Below are 19300 nucleotides of genomic sequence, written 5' to 3'. Positions count from 1 at the left end.
TTCATGCTTTTACTAAATGCATTAATATAATGAGATACTGTAAAAATTAAGCTAAAGATACAGTGTTACTGTGGAAAATAATCTTTTTCTCAGCAAGTGTTAAAATCTGAGAGATGGGGTATAATTATTAAAGGAAATATAGCAAGGGAATCTCAGTTATAAAAATAAAACTATTGATAAGAAAGAGGTAGAAATTTGAATTGGAAAAATTTACACAGTATTAAAAATTTGGTAAAAAAAATTAAAAATCATCTTCAAAGGCTAAAATAAAAGACTGAAATATATTTAGAATCTGCTTTTAGATGATCTTTATCATCCTCATCTATTGAGTCCTACTGGTCACTGGTATCACAATAAGATATTTTTGCTGACTCCATCCAAAGGGGATTAGAACAGATACCTAAAAGAAATGCAGGACAGCATTTGTTGAGTTCCAAATTTTACAATTATGGCACAAATACTGAAAAGGCATTATGACTGATAGTTCGTATGTGAAATTCACTCAGTACTGTCCGACTCTTTGTGACACCATGGACTATGGAATTCTCCAGGCCAGAATACTGTAGTGGGTAGCCTTTCCCTTCTCCAGGGGATCTTCCCAACCCAGGGATTGAACCCAGGTCTCCCACATTGCAGAAAGATTCTTTACCAGCAGAGCCACAAGGGGAGCCCATATAAATTAAGGAGAATTCAAGTGGAAGACTGACATTTGAAAGTGAAATCATTAGGTGTGGTTCCGGGGCAGCTCTGAAGAGCTCCAGCACCGCAGTCCTTTATGTCTCAGAGCAGAAAGGAGCTCAGTGAGAGGCAAAGTGATAGATAAGTGATTTATTAGAATAGGATGCTCGTAAGGTTCATAAGCAGGCTGGCTAGGGTTGCCCTGCCCCGAGTACTGAGTGGGTTACATTTTTATTATAATCAAAGGAAGACAGAGGAGTGAAGAGCTCTTTCTTGAGTAGATGTCACCTTTCCACCATCAGTTCCTCCCCAGGTAGGGCAGGGAAGTTTTCTTGTCCCTATAAGATCAGGCCAGTACTGTCACAGCACTTTGGAAAAATATTTTCAGGTCCAATACAATCAGGGTCTTTCATTTTGAAAAGTCACCTTTCCATAAATGACTGTTTTTGTTTTGTTTTGTTTTGTTTTGTTTTTAATGTACAGAGCTTGTCCTGGATGCCATTAACTTGATGACATCAGTGGGCAGACTGTAGGCCTTATTCTCTATGGTGGTTTTATTTTCTGGGAGCATTGTGCAAAGAATGTGTCTTTGGAGCTGAAATTTGGGGGTTATTAACTCACTGAGCTCACTGGGCAGGATTAGGTCTCCCGCCATCATTGTTTTATTGTCTTGGGTCATGTCTCGTGCTTCTGTTGCATGGTTTTGTTGCTAAGCAAGTTGGCGAGATTTTATTCTTAAGCTAATTTTCCTCTGATGTTAAGTGTCTTGTTTTGCTTCATGACTCAAGCAAGCCAATATTGTTTCAGAATTTTCCCATTACTTTGTTGAGTGATTATTAGTCTTTTTGTGGTCTCCCAAAGCCCCCTAAAGTTCCCTCTGTAGCTACAATTCCTTAATCGGGTTTCAGAGCTAATTATTTGACTATCTCACTTTATCCCTATCAAAAGCAGAGAGAAGGGAAGACATTGCAGGGTAAAAGGAGTGACGTGAGGAAGTAGACAGAAATTCTTGTGTCTGACGGGAAGCAATTCACACAAATCATTTACGTTGAGACAAAAGTCTTTGTACTTGAAAAAAGAAGTGATATAAAGGGCTGGAAATGTAGGTAGGGAATTTGGTGGGCATTAGAATTCCTTCTGTTTTCTCAAGCTTTAATTTAGATTAAATTAAAGAAACCTGCTTAGAAGCAATTTTTGACCCAGTTAAGTTTTCAGATCCCTCCTGAGCTAATTGTGTATCCTACCATGAGTGATTGATGTCTCCTGAGGGTAATGGCTGAGGCATTGTTTCTCAGAGCAGGAGTCTCTGACCCAGAACAACACATCTATGAATAGTGATTTGACCACCACAGAAGACCCTGTTGGTTAAATCCTCAGGATCCACAATCTTCCTGTGACTCTTTTGTTTTCAGTCTCTGCTTAATGTTCCCTTTTCAACAACATTTATTGAGTGCACCCGGTGCTCTCATAAAGATGATAATGTCTTTCTTCCTTTCCCAGCTGCACGAAATACTAAAGTTATATGGTTTGGTTTTGTAGGAGAAATGATGTAGGGCCTGGGCAATCATGGAATGGAAAAGTTTTAAGGACCACTGGGCTACGGTAAGTTTTCATCATCAGTTCTCTAGAGGACTCATACAAGTAATACATTTTCTTTCAAAAGCCTTTTAAGATTTGGCTGGTCTATTCAGCACAGAGTTTCTTAGCCCTGAGACCCTGATTACTTATAACCGGATGTAAATAGAAAAGTAAACGGTCTGTTTTCTCTGAAGTAGAGTTTAATAAGATAATTTTCCAAAATGATGCAGACAATGTCTTAACAAAGCTAGCTAATTAGATACAATTTAGGTGGCTAAAACTCAACAATGACCAAGTTGAAGCATTCATGATAGCATAAAAATTATGGAGAAATTGCCTTGAAATACATTGGGACCAGCAAAAAAGTAGTTTCTACTAACATCAATTTGTTGACCATTTGGTAGTTTCAACCATAATCATGGCCAGTAGTTCCTGAATCTAAATTTCCAAATTTAGACATACACATCTAAATGTCTAAATCTTTCTCTTTTTCTCTTTCTTCGACTTACATATCCAGTTATCTACCACCATCTTACTTTGGATGTCACACATGCACTTCTAAATCAGCAGGTCTAAAGTCAAGCTCATCCTGCTCATCTTGTATCACATGAGTGTTCCATATTCTCACTTGCCCCCACTATCTACCCAGTTGCTCAAACTGGAAATTTATGATTTATCCTAAATTCCCTCCTGTCTCTTTCTCTACATCCAATCAACAATAACCATATTCATATCTTATCCATCCCTTCCTTTTCTCCCCAAATAATTAAGAGTCTTAAAAATCACCTTCTACTAACTTCTTTTCAAAATATTAACTGTGAAAAGATCTTTCTGTAACATGCAAATATCACAGTGTCACGCTGCAAATCAAAACACTTCAGTTGTACCCATCACCTATAAAATACACTTCCTGTAGCCAATTCAATCATTATCTTCTAGTCCCTGCTCACCTGCCTAGCCTCTTCTATTTTCTGCAATGTTACCTCTCCCACCTGCCACACCTCTCACACCCTGCTAGCTTCCCATACCTCCTCCACCTCCACCAGCCAGGTGATTCTTTCTAAGTTTTGGTAGGCTGAAAAATGACCCCCAAAGATATCAGGTCCCAGTTCTTCAAACCTGTAAATGTTACCTTATTTGGAAAAAGAGGTCTTTGGAGATGTAGTTAAATTAAGAATATTAAGATAGGAAGGTTATCCTGAATTAATGGGATGGACTCTAAGGGCAGTATACTCTGTAAGAGAGAGACGGAGAGAGATTTTATAGACACAGGGAAATTGCAAGATACTGATCTTGAAAAATGTAGTGATATGACCACAAGCCAAGGAATGTTGGCAATGATCAGAAGCTGGAAAGAGGAAAGGGACACATTTACCCCAGAGCATGGCCCTACCCACACCTTAATTTTTGCCCAGTGATAGGAATTTCAGATTTCTGGGTGTCCAAAACTATAAGAGAATACATTTCTGTTCCTTAAACCGCAAAGTGTGCAGTAGCTTGTTACAACAGCCAGAGGAAACAAATACAACTGTTACTGAGTCCAGCCTTCTACTGCTTGAGGCCCGACTGGCCACTCAATCCAGAGATGAGCTGTTGGGGCAAGGAATAGCAACTTTACTTGGAAAGCCCGTAGACCGGGAAGATAGTGGACTAATGTCACAAACAACCATCTTACCTGAGTAGAGTTCAGGCTTCCTTTATGCTAAAGGGGGGAGGGTGTGGCTAGTTGTTGCCGACTTTTGATGCTAGGATCCTCTGCAGCTGTCTGTCTAGGTCTGGGCACAATGTTCCTATAAAACTCCAATAAGACAAATGTGATTCTCTGCTCTGCAACATTTTCTCTCTAGATGAATGGAAAAGTGTTATGCCTTTAAAGGTCAGAGCCTCGAGAATGGGTTCTGTATATTTCAGGCTCTGGACAGCATTCTTTTACAAAAGCAGCATGACTCAGCATCGGCAGCAGAACACAAGGGTTAGAGCTGAAGGAGTAGATGTGATATGGGCTCAGGTTTGCTCTTCCTGGCATACAACCTTTGTTCCTGTGATTTCATGAATGTTTACGGCTCCAATATGTTATTTACGGTCAGCCTGGGATGCCTCTTCTCTGTCTCTTTGTCTGAAAATTTCCTATTTATTTTTAGAGCTCAGTCTGTGAAGGCTTTTTCAACCCTCTCTGGAAAGCCAGCACTCTGTCCCGCTGTGCCTGCAGTTTGTTTGTTTTGTTGTTGCTTTTTAATATTCCTACATTTATTGCGGCAGCATAAGGCCTAGTGCAACTGCCCCAGTGCTTAGGGATACAGGCCACTTGATTCAGTTAAGAGATGGTGTGAGTAACTTTGTGCAAGTCACAACTCTAAGCTTGTCTCCATATCTGTGTGTGTCTGTGTGTGTGTGTGTGTGTGTGTGCGCGTGCACGCGTGCTCAGTTGCTCAGTTGTGTCTGACTCTGTGACCCCATGGACTGTAGCCCGCCAGGCTTCTCTGTCCTTGGAATTTTTCAGGCAGGAATACTGCAGTGGGTTTCCATTTCATGCTCCAGGGAATCTTCCTGACCCAGGGATTGAATTCACATTTCTTGCATCTTCTGCATTGGCAGGTGGATATTTTACCACTGCCCCACTAATGGGAATAGTAATGGCACTGACCTTGTCGGTTTATTATGAGGATTGAATGAGACAATCCTATGTAAATATGGTATCTGTCAAATATCATGGCTCAAAAATGTTAGCTCCAACTAGAGAACTGTATTTTGTTTTCATAACTGTCTCTTAATGGAGTATAAACTCTTTGAAGGAAGGGAGTTATTTTTATTACAAGTACCTGGCTAAGAGTTTAATTAATACTTAATGGGTAAATAAATTAAATGTGTCTTTTACCATAGGTCTTGCTATTAAATCATTATTCTCCTACCTGGAACTCTCAAAATGCCTAATCTGGTTTTCCTTAATTCTCCAAAAATGTGCCACTATAATTTTATATATAGAATTTAACAGCCTATTCACTCTCATCTCTATGATGGAGTTCTTATGGATTCAAGACTCAGATGGTAATTCCCTACCTCTTGGTAGGGCCTTTAAGAATATTTTCCTATTTTGTACATAATTTCAGAAATCCATATTTCCTTGCCCCTATTTCACTTTATACTGAGTTCAGAGGTAGGTCATCTGAGAAACTTAAAAGAAAAAGTAATTTAATGTTTAGTTAAAGAAAACTTATTCATGTGTGCAGCTCATTTGTATGGCTTTGCAATCATAAAAACCAAGAAGTATAGAACTGTTCAGTTTTATTTAACAAAAGCATTCAGGGTTGCTGATTGCTAGAGATTCTGTCATCTGCCTCGGTCTCAATTTTATAGGACAAATTTGACATTTTTAAAAGTCTATCAAAAATGATTGGTATCACTCATCAGAAAAATCTATTATTGTCGAAGTCATCTTTGTGGAAATTCTCTTAAAATAATAATGGCCATCTTTCCCTAAGGAAGTTTAAATGCAGAGTTACTTTGTAGTCCATACTATTGCAAATGCCTTTCAAAGAGAATGAAGTAATTGAGAGGATGTCTTACATGATTACTTTAAAGATCAGAGGTATATAGAAGAAATACTTGACAGGCTGATGACTTGAATATAATCTTTGGCTTCATTTAGTTGAATCTCCAGAAAACTCTGTTCATGAGGGAGTGTGTTCAAACTTCCTAAAACTATTTAGTAAAAGATATAATGTAATGGTGTGAGTTCATATAATTTACTATTGGAGGAATTATCTTTTTATCTCCCTCTCTTTCTCTTTCTCCCCAACAACAAATGCTTTGCAGTGATTATGTGTTATTCACATAATCTACTACCTAGCTGCCATCTGACATATACCTACTACCAACAGACTGCCTGACACATTGTTAGTCATTAGGAAAATGCAATAAAAAAAAAAAGATAATAATAACTATTGCAAGGATGTGAAGAAACAAGCCTGCATAGACTGTTGGTAGGAATTTAAAACTGCACACTTACTTTGGTGAAATTGTTTGGTGGTTTCTTAAACAGTTAAACATGACTTTATCATACGACACAGCCGTTCGGCTCCTGGGGATGTGTCCACGAGGGATGATTCTATTCTTTGCTCATCATTGCCCTCTCTTGAGCTCCTTCCTCACCTCCATTCTAATCCCAACAACAGAGTTATTTCCTTCTCTTTTTTTGTCCTGTCCTGGGTCAAAGTCATCTAGCCAGATTAAAGATCTACTTTTGTCTTTAAATCTCCTAAAAGCATGAGGAGCTGCACACACAAATAAGTTTTGTTTAGAAATTAGGTGGCTAAAGTGCAAAAGCATGAGGGAGTAGAGGTATTTTTATATACAGTAATAACTGGTTTGGTAATAAGTGTCTATGAGAAAATTTGTAATTTTGAGAAAAATTTTTGTGCTAGACATAGGTTCATTTTTTGGTTTCATGATTGTGGGATCACAGAATTTTACTGATAAATCATACTTCAGAGATTGAAATGGCATGATATAAGTATTAAAACTACTGTACTGGGGTGAATAGTGTCTCCTGCCCCAGAAATTTGTGTTTAGTGAACCTCCAGAATGTGACTTATTTTGAAATATGGTCTTTGTGGGTAATAATCAGTGAATATGAGTTCATATTGGAATAGGATAGATCTTAAATACAATATGACTTGTGTCTGTATAACAAGAGGGAAGATTCACACATGGAAAGGGGCCGTTTGATGGTGGAGGCAGAGATTGGGGTCATGCAGGTGTAAACCAAGACAGCAGGGATCGTTGGTATTGTGAGAATTAAAATGCAAGGGAGATTTCTCTAAAGCTTTTAGAGGAAGCGTCATCCTACTGACACCTTGACTTCAAACTTCTAATCTCTAGAACCATGAGAGAGTAAATCTCTGTTGTTTCTACTGAGTTGTGGTGGTTTGTTAGGGTAGTGCTAGGCAGCCAGTACACCTACATGTATTGAAAATACCAACATACATGTTTATTCACATCCAGGAGTTTATTAAATGATTTGTTTGGCAAGGAAGTTTCTGGCATAAAATTTGTTTCATAGCTAAACTTGGAGCCCAGCAACTCATATTTCAGAGATGCCTTGCATCTATTTAAACTGATATCAAACATTTCCCAAAGAGTCAAACTGTGTTGATTATAGACACTTACAAAAAGTTAAGTAATTTAGAAGATTGATGAGAAAGTTCTTTATAATTGAGTGGTAGGATTGAAGGAGTCTATGATTTTCGACACACAAAAAAAGATGTATGCCATGTGTTATGTGCAAAGCACATGTGTTTTGTCTTAAACCATTTTAAGGTGTTAAAAGGTGTCATATAGGGACATTTTTGTATATATTAATACCTACAATGGTTTATTATTCAGCAATGAAAAATAATGAAGTCCATATATTCTATGCTGTAATACTATGCTGTAATATGGATGAGTCCCAAAAACATTATGCTAAGTAAAATACGTCATGAATGGTCATATAGTTTTAGGGATGTTTTTAATCCAAGTAGATTTACTTGAAATCTTCCTTTAATATGAGTTAATGTGTGGGATCATAAAGTTAAAGGAATGATCTTGGAATGTTTAGCTAGGCTGTGGCAGTGCTAATTTGTTAAATTGAACAACCATAGTTTTTTGTTTTCTAAAATCACTTGATACATGATACTATTGATAGAATTTCTCATTTTCTGAAAATACATTTTGCATATTTCAGTATTTGAAATGTGGTATTTATTTCATTAATTTTTACTTTTTTCTAGGAAAAGAATATAAAATACACCAGCACATAATCCTTACTACATCATTTACTAATGACCCCAGACCAAATGTTCATCAGAGTTTGTCCGCATAGTCGTACCTATTGCATTAGGGAACAAACTTGCTAAAGTCTTTCTAACTATATGTCCTGTATTGTACTGGCAGCTCTAACACAACAGTTTGGGAACTCTTAACTTAAAATATTTCCAACAAAGCCAGATATTGCCAAGAATCAAGTTTCAGTTTACAAAGTCCTTCCATTTGGATTTCATGGAGTCATTATCTCATTTTATTGTCATATGAGTTATATATTAATGTCTCTATTTCACAGTTGAGTAAATTTGAGGCTAATTGTGGTATGTGTCTTGCCCAAGTGGTGGAGCTATTATTTGAGCCCAAGTCTGCACCAAAATCTATATGTTCTTTCAGGAATAACATATTGCTTTACTTTATTTGGATTGAGTTTTAAAGCTTGTTTTTAAAGTTACTAGACTTTATGTAAAATATAGAATATAATACTGACTTCTATTTATTAACTATTCTATTAACTGTATTTATTCTATTTATTAACTGTACAAAAGTTAATGCAGTACTCTTAACCTCAACTTTATCTGTGATATTCATGTAACTTCATAGTTTGTTGTTTACCACTCATATTAAGCACTTTACAGCTACTGATTCATTTAATCTTTATAACCCTATGAGGCAGATAAATGTCTCTATTTACACATGAGGAAAATGAGATTCAGTGAGTTTAAATAAATTGTTCAAAGTCACAAACTACTCAGTGACGGAGCATGGACTTCAGCGTCAAAGCCTGTGTGCTGTGCTGCCTCTCTGAAGCAGAGACGAATAACACTCATGCAGCCTGGTTGCTTACATAAACGGTGATGTATATACAGGCACTTTGTAAACCAGAAAGGACCAAAGAAAGATTAGTCATTAGGAATAAGAATGCTTCACTTTAACTGTGGGGAAATGCTAGGGTAGGCAGTTTCCCTATACTAATTCCTATGGAATTTAAATGCCATTATCACATCCTAATTCTACTGACAAATTTCTTGAAATATTCTTTGAAGCAAGATGTGCATCTTGCCTCATTTAACAAAAGAAACTAACTGTAAATGTTGTCTCCTACTAGTTTAGCAATTCGTGTTTTTTAATTACTTCTTGATCATTTGAATTGCTCTAACTGAGGCTCATTTGTTGAAGTCAATTAGTGTTTTCTTTTATTAATATGCTAGTATTTGCATGAGAAGAATTCTTAAATATTTTAAGAGTAAATTATTTGCTGTAGTGTGGTATTTATTGGAGAGAACATCTGTTCCTTTTTGATGCCTAACCATTCATTAATGAGATGATTTTAGGTATTCTTCATAAATTATCTTATTGGGCTTCTGAATTTCAAATATTTCTCAATAAGACACAAAATTCTGAATTGCACAATTCTGGCTGCTGTTGTCTATGTTTGGTCTCTGACAACCAAAGTTAATGTATTCTTTGATAACTGTCATGCCACTTCACTTGATGAGGACTTTATTTCTCTACCTCCTTTTCTTCCTCCTCATCTTCATTTTTTCTTCTCTTGTGCCCATACTCCTCCACATCTTGTTCTGTGGTTCAGCCTTTTGTAACATCAAAATAATTTGATGTTACAAAATCTCATCTCTAATATTCTTGCCAAGAATAAAATGAAAAATAATCCTTTTTACCCCATTTTCAATTTCTCTTCAGACATTAGGCCACACACCTTCTTTGAGTTGTGGGGTAAATAGCAAAACGAAATTCCCTCACCACTCGGTAGTGAATTAATGATCAGTCTTCTTCCATTTGGAATTTTGTCATGACACATTCCCTTCGAATTGTAATACTTTAAAAATCATGTTCACATGCTTCTAGTTGTCACGATATAGAGCATTTCCTTGGTTTAGATCACTCACCAGGATGGTTCTAATCCTAGAGTTTCATTAAAATAAACAGAACTGAAACCATTCGGATAGGGAAAGCCTTGCTCATAATAATAAAGCCACCATGTATTACGAAGAAGAGAGAGAGTCTTCAGGCATAATATCATGCTCTTCTTATTCAGAGAGGTTCTTTGGAAATGTGAACCCATTTTTCAGTCCATTTGATGTTAGTTTAAATAATTGTACACATTATTTGCTCTATTTATGGAATGTCATCATGTGTATGAGGGTCTATATTCCAGTTGTGTGGGGGAAGCAAGACTCACTGGCTTTGACTAGGACTGTATTATGCCTCTTTCTCCCCAACAACCACCATCACGTTTGTGCCTCCCTCAGATGTGGGTCTTGAATAGTGAAGCTGAAAATTATTCTGCACCCTTGAGAATGGAAAGAACAATACCAAAAGGAACCAAAGTAGCAACTCTAAATGTTTTGGGGTATGGCGCTTCTACACCCTTAAGAATGTTCCACACTGAGGGAAAAATAGTTACTCCTGAAACTACTTGTTGTTGGATTGATGAATAATTTTAAGCATTGTGCTGCAGTGTGAAAGGAAGGTTCACCAAGAACAGATTTCATGTATAAGAATAGATTATTATTTTAACCAACACAAAATATATGAAAATAACATTTGTTATGTGTCTGAAAACTGTAGTCATGGTTACTTTGACCGTAAGAATATATTTTCTCTCCTCTTTATCCTGGAAAGAAATGAAAACATCTGTTTCTGAGATTTTAGAACAATAAATAGCATTAATTTTCATTCCAATTCAACTATAAGTATTTATATCAAATGAGATAATTTCTTCAGCAGAATGTTTCTAAAAGAAATTTTAATAATTCTCTTTGATTTCTTTGGGACTAGTTCTGCAAAGTCATTGGAACAATAACTAGCCATCATATAATAAGATCAGAATTATAGGTTTTTATGGATTCAATTACTGTTTATATCCAATATAAATTATTTAACCAGTTTTTAAATATATATTGGGTATACAGCACAGTATTAGTGCTATGAAATATACAAAATAAAAGAAAGAAAAAAATTACAAGTGACCTGAAAGGTCTTGAACACTAAAGAGGAAATATATTTCTAGAGTAAAACATTGAATTTACAATAATTTGTTCAGTTTGTATGTTAAATACAAAGACAAGTCAAAGTAAGAAAATAAACATTTAGAGTCAGAGTAATCTCCAAAAAGTTGGAGATTTTAAGTCTATTTTGTTCAGAATATTGTTTCTCTGATTACCACAAAAATACATGTTCATTGAAGAAAATTTGAAAAAGAAATTGCCTATAAACACCCTGAAATAAACATTGCTTCAGTGAATTCAGCTAACACTTTTCCTTTTCCCTGTAGCTATTTTCTTCTTGGGACATTCTTCCCAACCCTCTTCATCTGCCCGTTTCTTGCTCATCCTTCAGAACCTTATTTTCAATGGCACTTGTCCTCAAAAAAGTTTTCAAACCTCCTACCTTAGGTCCTCTGCTAATATGCTCCTGTTTAATCTCTGGACTTCCTCTGCATTCTTGAAATATTTATGATCCTGGACTCTGGTGTATGCTGGGAATACAGTGACAAACATGATAAACAGGATCTCTACGATAGTGGAGTTGGCAATTTTAATGGAGACAGCTAAGAAACAAACAAAAATGAATGTACACATATAATTTTGTTGTAGTTACATGTTAACGTATATTCCTCACTAGACTACCTACCCCATGGTGTGAGAACAATGACTGTTTGGTTTAGAGAACTTAGTAAATAAATGTATGTGTGTTTTAAATGAATGGACACTGAAAGAATGAACAAATAAGCTAATCTTTTTGTGTGCTTTCTCAAGATATTTCATGTACATAAGTACTAATATATGATCAGGCTACCCAATATGACTGTTCTCTTGCTTTCTGTACATTCTCTGCTCGACCAGTCCCTGCCTCAAGAATCCCCTACTCACATGACTGACCCTCCTACATACTTGCCCTAGGCCCAAAGGAATGATCTAGCTTTAGACAAGAACTCTCCAGTGTGCTTAAAGGGATGGTGAGGGGCATGCTGCTCCACTGGTTTCCCTGATAACCGATGAGCCAACCTTAAGTCAACTCCTCTATAGCTCGTGACCTACCCCTGTCCCTAGGAGTAAAGACTGCTGCCATGTCCTGTCTGCCTCCTGTGGTGTTTCTCCAGGACCTTGCTTCAGACATGCAAGACTCCCCTATCCATTAAACCATTATGTCTCTGTTGCTGACTCTCAGCTCTTTCTTCCGTCTTGAAGCTGGGCAGGTACAGGCCTTCTAATCCTGCAAGGTTCATCCCAATCACAAACATACAGTTTTCGTATATACTCAAAATTGGAATCTTTTGATGAATACATAGTATACTTTTCCCCCTTAATATTATGTCTTGAACATACTCTTAATGTGAATAAACATTTTAATGTGATCAAATATTTTAGTCTGGCATTTCACATGATGTACTCTGCATAGAAGTTAAATAAGCAGGGTGACAATATACAGCCTTGATGTTCTCCTTTACCAATTTTGAGCCAGTCTGTTCCATGTCTGATTCTAACTGTTGCTTCTTGACCTGTTTCTCAGGAGACTGGTAAGGTGGTCTAGTATCCCCATTGCCTTAAGAATTTTCCACAGTTTATTATGACCCACACAATCAATGGTTATAGCATAGTCAATGAAGTAGAAGTAGATGTTTTTCTGGAATTCTCTTGCTTTCTCTATGATCCAACAGATACTGGCAGTTTGATTCCTCTGCCTTTGCTTTGCATAATATTTAATTGTAAGAATATACTAGACTGATTTTTTAAAATCATCCTCTATGAGATTATTTTCACTCTTCTAACTCAAACTACACAGTCATTTAGATTGTTGGCAGTAGTTTACTGTTATGAATTATATTCTGATGAACATATTTATGCATAAATCCTCTATCTTTAATTTTATTTCCTTGGAAAAATTGAATCACTGAACAGAGGTAACTATCTTTTTAAGACTTTTATAGTTCAGTTCAGACACTCAGTCATGTCCAACTCTTTGTGACCCCATGGACAGCAGCATGCCAGGCTTCCTTGTCCATCACCAACTACCGGATCTTACTCAAACTCATGTCTATCGAGTCGGTGATGCCATCCAACCATCTCATACTCTGTCATCCCCTTCTCCTCCTACCTTCAGTCTTTCTTAGCATCAGGGTCTTTTCCAATAGTCTGTTCTTCACATGAGGTAGCCGAAGTATTGGAGCTTCAGCATCAGTCTTGAATATTCAGGACTAATTTCTTTTAGGATTGACTGGTTGATCTCTTGGCAGCCCAAGATGGCTCTCAAGAGTCTTCTCCAACACCATAATTCAAAAGCATCAATTCTTTGGCACTCAGCCTTCTTTATGGTACAACTCTCACATTCATACATGGCCACTGGAAAAATCATAGCTTTGACAATATGGACTATTGTCAGCAAAATGATGTCTCTGCTTTTTAATACACTGTCTAGGTTTGTCAGAGCTTTTCTTCCAAGGAGCAAGTGTCTTTTAATTTCATGGCGGCAGTCACTGTCCTCAGTGATTTTGGAGCCCAAGAAAATAAAATGTCACTGCTTCCACATTTTCCCCTTCTATTTGCCAATCTTAGTTTTTTGTTCTTAGTTTTTTGAATGTTGAGTTTCAAGCCAGCTTTTTCATTCTTCTCTTTTACCTCGTCAAGAAGCTCTTTAGTTCCTCTTCACTTTCTGCCATTATAGTGGTGTCATCTGCATTATCTGAGGTTGATATTTCTCCCAGGAATCTTGATTCCAGCTTGTGAGTCATCCAGCCTGGCATTTTGCATGATGTACTCTGCATAGAAGTTAGATAAGTAGGGTGACAGTCTACAGCCTTGACATACTCCTTTCCCAGTTTGGAATCAGTCCTTCATTCTACATCCAATTCTAATGATTGTTTCTTGACCTGCATACAGGTTTCTCAGAGACAGGTAAAGTGGTCTGGTATTCCCATCTCTTTAAGAATTTTCCACAGTTTGTTGTAATCCACACAGTCTAAGGCTTTAGTCTAGTCAATGAAGTGGAAATTTTTCTGGAATTCTCGTGCCTTTTCTGTGATCCAGTAGATGTTGCAAACTCATCCCTGATTCCTCTGCCTTTTCCAAATCTAGCTTGTACATCTGGAAGTCCTCGATACACATACTGCTGAAGCCTAGCTTGAAGGATTTTGACCGTTACTTTGCTAGCATGTGAAATGAGTGCAGTTATCTGGTAGTTTGAACAATCTTTGGCAATTCCCTTCTTTGGGATTGAAATGAAAACTCACCTTTTCCAGTCCTGTGACCACTACTAAGTTTTCCAAATTTGCTGACATATTGAGTGCAGCTCTTTAACTGTTATCATGTTTTAGGATTTTAAATAGCTCAGCTGGAATTCTGTCCACTCCACTAGCTTTGTTTGTAGTAATGTTTCCTAAGGCCTACTTGACTTCACAATCCTGGATATGAAGGTGGCTCTAGGTGAGTGACCACACCATCATGGTTATCCTGGGTCATTAAGACCTTTTTTTGTAGAGTTCTTCTTCAATGTTTTCTTGCCATGTTTTCTTGATCTCTTCTGCTTCTATTAGGTCCTTGCCATTTCTGTCCTTTATTGTGCCCATCTTTGCATGAAATGTTTCCTTTTTATCTCCAATTTTTTTTAACACATCCCTAGTCTTTCCCATTCTATTGTTTTCCTCTGTTTCTTTGCATTGTTCAGTTAAGAAGGCTTTCTTATCTCTTCTTGTGATTCTCTGGAACCCCACATTCAGTTGAGTGTATCTTTACCTTTCTCCTTTGTCTTTTGCTTCTCTTGACTTTTCTCAACTATTTGTAAGTCCTCCTCAGATAACCACTTTGCCTTATTGCATTTCTTTCTCTTTAGGATGGTTTTGATCACTGCCTCCTGTACAATGTTGTAAAACCCTGTCCATAATTCTTCAGGCATTCTGTCTACCAGGTCTAATGCCTTGAATCTATTCCTCACCTCCTATATATTCATAAGGGATTTAATTTAGGTCTAGAGATTTTAGGTTCAATTTAAGCCTGAATTTTGAAATCAGGAGCTCATGATCTGAGCCACAGTCAGCTTCAGGTCTTGTTTTTGCTAACTGTATAGAGCTTTTCCATTTGGCTGCAAAGAGTATAATCAATGTGATTTTGGTGCTGACCATCTGGTGATGTCCATGTGTAGAGTTATTGCTTGTGTTTTTGGAAGAGGGTGTTTGCTATGACCAGTGTTTTCTCTTGACAAAACTCTGTTAGCCTTTGCCCTGCTTCATATCAACAATTAATTGTATCAGTAAGAAATGCATGTGTTATTAATATATCTTGGAGTGAAGAGGGATAGGTTTGGGAATCTTGAAACAGGTGAATGCCAGGTAAGAGAATTTCGAAATTTTAAAATAGATGTTTAGAAGCCTCTATAGGACTTCGAGGAGAGGGATAAAACTGTCTCTGAAGGCAAACATATCTTAACTCAAAGTAGTAACTTGATGACTTTAAGCACTTGAGTTTACTGACTTAAGTTTCAGCTGTGTTTCACTCACCTTTCAAGGGCTTAGGGATACTGGATATTTTTCTGGTTCTCTGTCTCATACTACTACAACTAGGATATTTGTGGGAGGCTATTTCAAGTCCTCTCTACTCAAATCCCTCTCTGAACCATTTTTAACTCACTGCATGGGTACTCTATTTTGAACATTGCCTTCCTCATCCTCCTCCTTTCCTCCCTCCCTCCCCCCACCTCCTTCCTTCCTTCCATAGCTTGTATTTATTAACAGCAAGCTCCAATACTTTGGTCACCTCATGTGAAGAACTGACTCATTGGAAAAGACCCTGATTCTGGGAAGATTGAAGGCAGGAAGAAGGGGATGACTGAGGATGAGATGGTTGGATGGCATCACCAACTCGAAGGACATGAGTCTGAGCAAGCTCCAGGAGTTGGTGATGGACAGAGAGGCCTGGCATGGTGCTGCCCATGGGGTCGCAAAGAGTCAGACATGACTGAGTGACTGAGCTGAACTGATGCTTTTGTAAAGCAGCCTTGAACCCTGGTCATTCTGATTCTCCAGAGCAGTGTGTTCTGAGGACAGCTTCCTGTAGCTCTCTCTTGAATTCCACTGGTGTGTACCCCTTGATGATGTTGTGGTACTGACCTTCTGGAGGCAGGTGATCTGGCCTTTCCCTCTCAAAGGGGAACAGACTGGGGTCCCATTTGATGGCATCCACATGTAGTTTCCTGGGATGCAAGTTGCAGCTCCTGCAGGGCTTCCTGCTGGGCCTCAAGCATGGGCCCAGTGACCTCCCTCTCCATCTCGTGTTCTCCCCACTTATCCAGGGACCACTTCTTCAGAAGCTGAGCTCTCATCTCGTCTCTTCAAAGAGCAGTTCCCCCTGAGACTGCTATTTCACTTTATCCCAGAGCTCACAGGGATAATAAAATCCTCAAAGGGAATTAGCTCCTGGCTAGGCTTTCTTCTTTTTCAAATGGTCTTTTACTGCTTGGTCTTTTTAGAGATTTAACCACTTCTTTCACAGAGGTTCTGCTCTCATGGGAACAAGTTCTGAGACGATCAACAATGAAGCTTTCTGATAAGTGTCTCTAGTCTCTCTCTGCCAAATTCCCAAAACATCCATGGCCTTTAGGTTGCTTCCAGGCATGCATTCATTTGCATTCAGGGCCCACGTGCCCCACACAGAGATTCCGAAGTAGCATTTCTTTAAGGAGAGTCTGTATGTTTCTCGTTTGTACTAGGGAAAGTGAGGAATAAATTTCACTGACCGGAGATTTCCCTAATCTTACCTGATAGATAATGATGAAATAGGCAGGGAAATGGAAGGCATCATAATTTAGGGGGGATGAAAACATCCATTAGTTTAATATTTCCACAATATTGTCTCTGTTACATTATTATTAGATGTGGCATTTAAGAAAGTTTATCATGGCACTAAACTCAAGGTGAGTTGAGCGTGGAGAGAGCCTGGAAGCAGGTCATACACTACATGCTTACCTCCCGGCAGCCATTTAATTAGAGTATGATAGGCTTCCCCGTAGGAAAGTTCTAGAAAATCCAATATAGCTTGTAATTTCTCTGGGGGAAAAAACCTCAAAATATAATTTTTACTGAGGGTTGGCTTCAAGTATTATCTTTATATGTAAAAGATTAAATTTTTTTTCTCTTAACACAAATTTCTGGCAGCCCTCTATTAATCATCATAAACTTTCTCCCAGAGTTCAGAAATCTTTTTAGAAAGAAGGGAGAAAATAGATATTTTTCCCCTGTAGAATGTAAATGAATTTTTGGTATAAATCATGTGGATTTATATCGAATAACTAGGCAGTTTATTAATTCTAGGAGTGTTTAGCTCAAAGCATATTATGTGCACTGTAATTTATCTCAGACTCAGTAGTAGCCTTCGGTTTTTTTCCTTTTTCCAGAGCTTAAACTTCAGATACTTGTTCTTTTATATTAACTTTGCATTGTTTCATTTTATTTTTCCTTCATATTTCAAGATTTTCTTCACAATAAAAATGTTAGGCAATATAATACCTGATCCAGTGTACCTTGTACATCTATGTTACAGACCACTATTCTTGGCCCCCTTAATCAATAGAAGTTGATCAGAGGCAAGACAAGAAATTCAGGCAAGGCTTTATTGGGTCCCTTTCAACAATCGTGGGGAGTGAGAACAGTTTCCCATGCTGGCGTGCTCATGAGCTGGGGCATGAGTTGGTTCCAGGGGTCAGGCTGGAGGGGTGGCTTCAGTGGTCTGCCCACCCCTTAATGTGCGGGGGGCATGTGCAGTACCCTACTTTCGCTTCAGGCTCTTTTGAAGTGACAAGTGGTTTTTTGGTTTCTTTGTACCTTTTGTCCAGAATTTGCCCTGACTGCACATGCATGCAGTTAATTTTAGTCCCATATGGTTTGTATTTTGTTGCCCAGGGAGAGTTGTGTCCAAGTGCAAGCGCTGCAGCCCTGCAGCCAGGACCCCAGCCCCCAGGCCGGTCTCACTCGTGCTGAAGATCCGTTTGGTTCTCATCATCCCTCTCCTCCTTTGTCTCTACAACGCTTTAATCTTTACATTTTTTCCTTTACTGCTTCACTAGTTGACTTCCCTTTATCCTTTTAGTCCCTGGATGTTGGTACTCACCACAATTCTATCCCATAGGTTCAAATATTTTTGACCTAGATATTTTTCCTGAGCTATAAAGGTGCTTAGTCACTCAGTCGTGTCTGACTCTCTGCAACCCCACGGACTGTAGCCCGCCAGGCCCCTCTGTCCATGGGATTCTCCAGGCAAGAATACTGGAGTGGGTTGCCATTTCCTTCTCCAAGGGATCTTCCCAACCCAGGGATCGAGCCCAGGTCTCCCACATTGCAGGCGGATTTGTTTTACCATCTGAGCCACCAGGGAAGCCCTCCTGAGCTATAGATCCCATTTAAAACTACTTATTGTAGCAGCATCTTGGTCTGGATACATCAGAAGTGCCTCATGTTGCAATATATCCCAATGTGCTAATTTTTTCCCCTAAATTGCCTTGAAGCATCATCATTTACCCTTATGAAGCTAGAATACTTAGTATTTTCTGTGATTGGCTGTTTTCATGGCCATTGCACTAATTTAGCACTCATTTTCTCTTTGTTGTTGTTGTTTAGTTGTTAATTCTTGTCCAACTCTTTTGTTACCCCTTTGACTCTAGCCCACCAGGCTCCTCTCTCCATGGGATTCTCTAGGCAAGAATACTGGAGTAGGTTACCATGTCCTCCTCCAGGAGATCTTTCTGGCCTAAGGGTCAAACCCAGGGTTCATGTATTGGCAAGTTGAACCACCAAGGAAATCCTTGAGGTCACAAATTTAAAAAGGCTGTTAAATACATAAGCTTGATTCACTGAAGTAAAAAATAGAGACTGAACACTGTATAGAAGGTTAGAGATGAATGGTATACATTTTAATGACCAATAGTGAGCATTATAATCTGTTGATCATTAGATGCTTCTTATAATTTCTATTTTCCTTAGTTTCAGTGTCATGGCTGTGTATTTATTTGCTTTTTCAAAGGTAATGTTCATACTGAGAGATCTTTTTCAGTATATGATCCTATGTCAAATTCCAATGTTATAACATGTGGTTATTGATTTCTACCATTGTCAATGTGATCCTAGTGAAATGATCTTACAGTTTATTGGAAGCATACTTTATTTATGTGCCAGCAATCTGTCTCCTCATAATACAAAAGGGAGTAAAATCTGATGGAATGACTTCTTTACCTTCTCTGC

The 19300-nt window shown here is 38.0% G+C and overlaps 1 protein-coding gene and 1 pseudogene across 3 annotated transcripts in view; one reads left to right on the top strand and one right to left on the bottom strand.

Annotated features, from left to right (window-relative positions):
• ANKS1B (ankyrin repeat and sterile alpha motif domain containing 1B) overlaps positions 1 to 19300 on the top strand; it is a 1071061-nt gene that overhangs the window by 295615 nt on the left and 756146 nt on the right. The window lies entirely within an intron of this gene.
• Positions 16077 to 16646, bottom strand: LOC136176266 (large ribosomal subunit protein mL40 pseudogene; annotated as a pseudogene).

This window comes from Muntiacus reevesi, chromosome 1 (genome assembly GCF_963930625.1).
Source record: "Muntiacus reevesi chromosome 1, mMunRee1.1, whole genome shotgun sequence".
NCBI lineage: Eukaryota > Metazoa > Chordata > Mammalia > Artiodactyla > Cervidae > Muntiacus > Muntiacus reevesi.
This window is presented reverse-complemented; position numbering and strand designations above follow the sequence as displayed.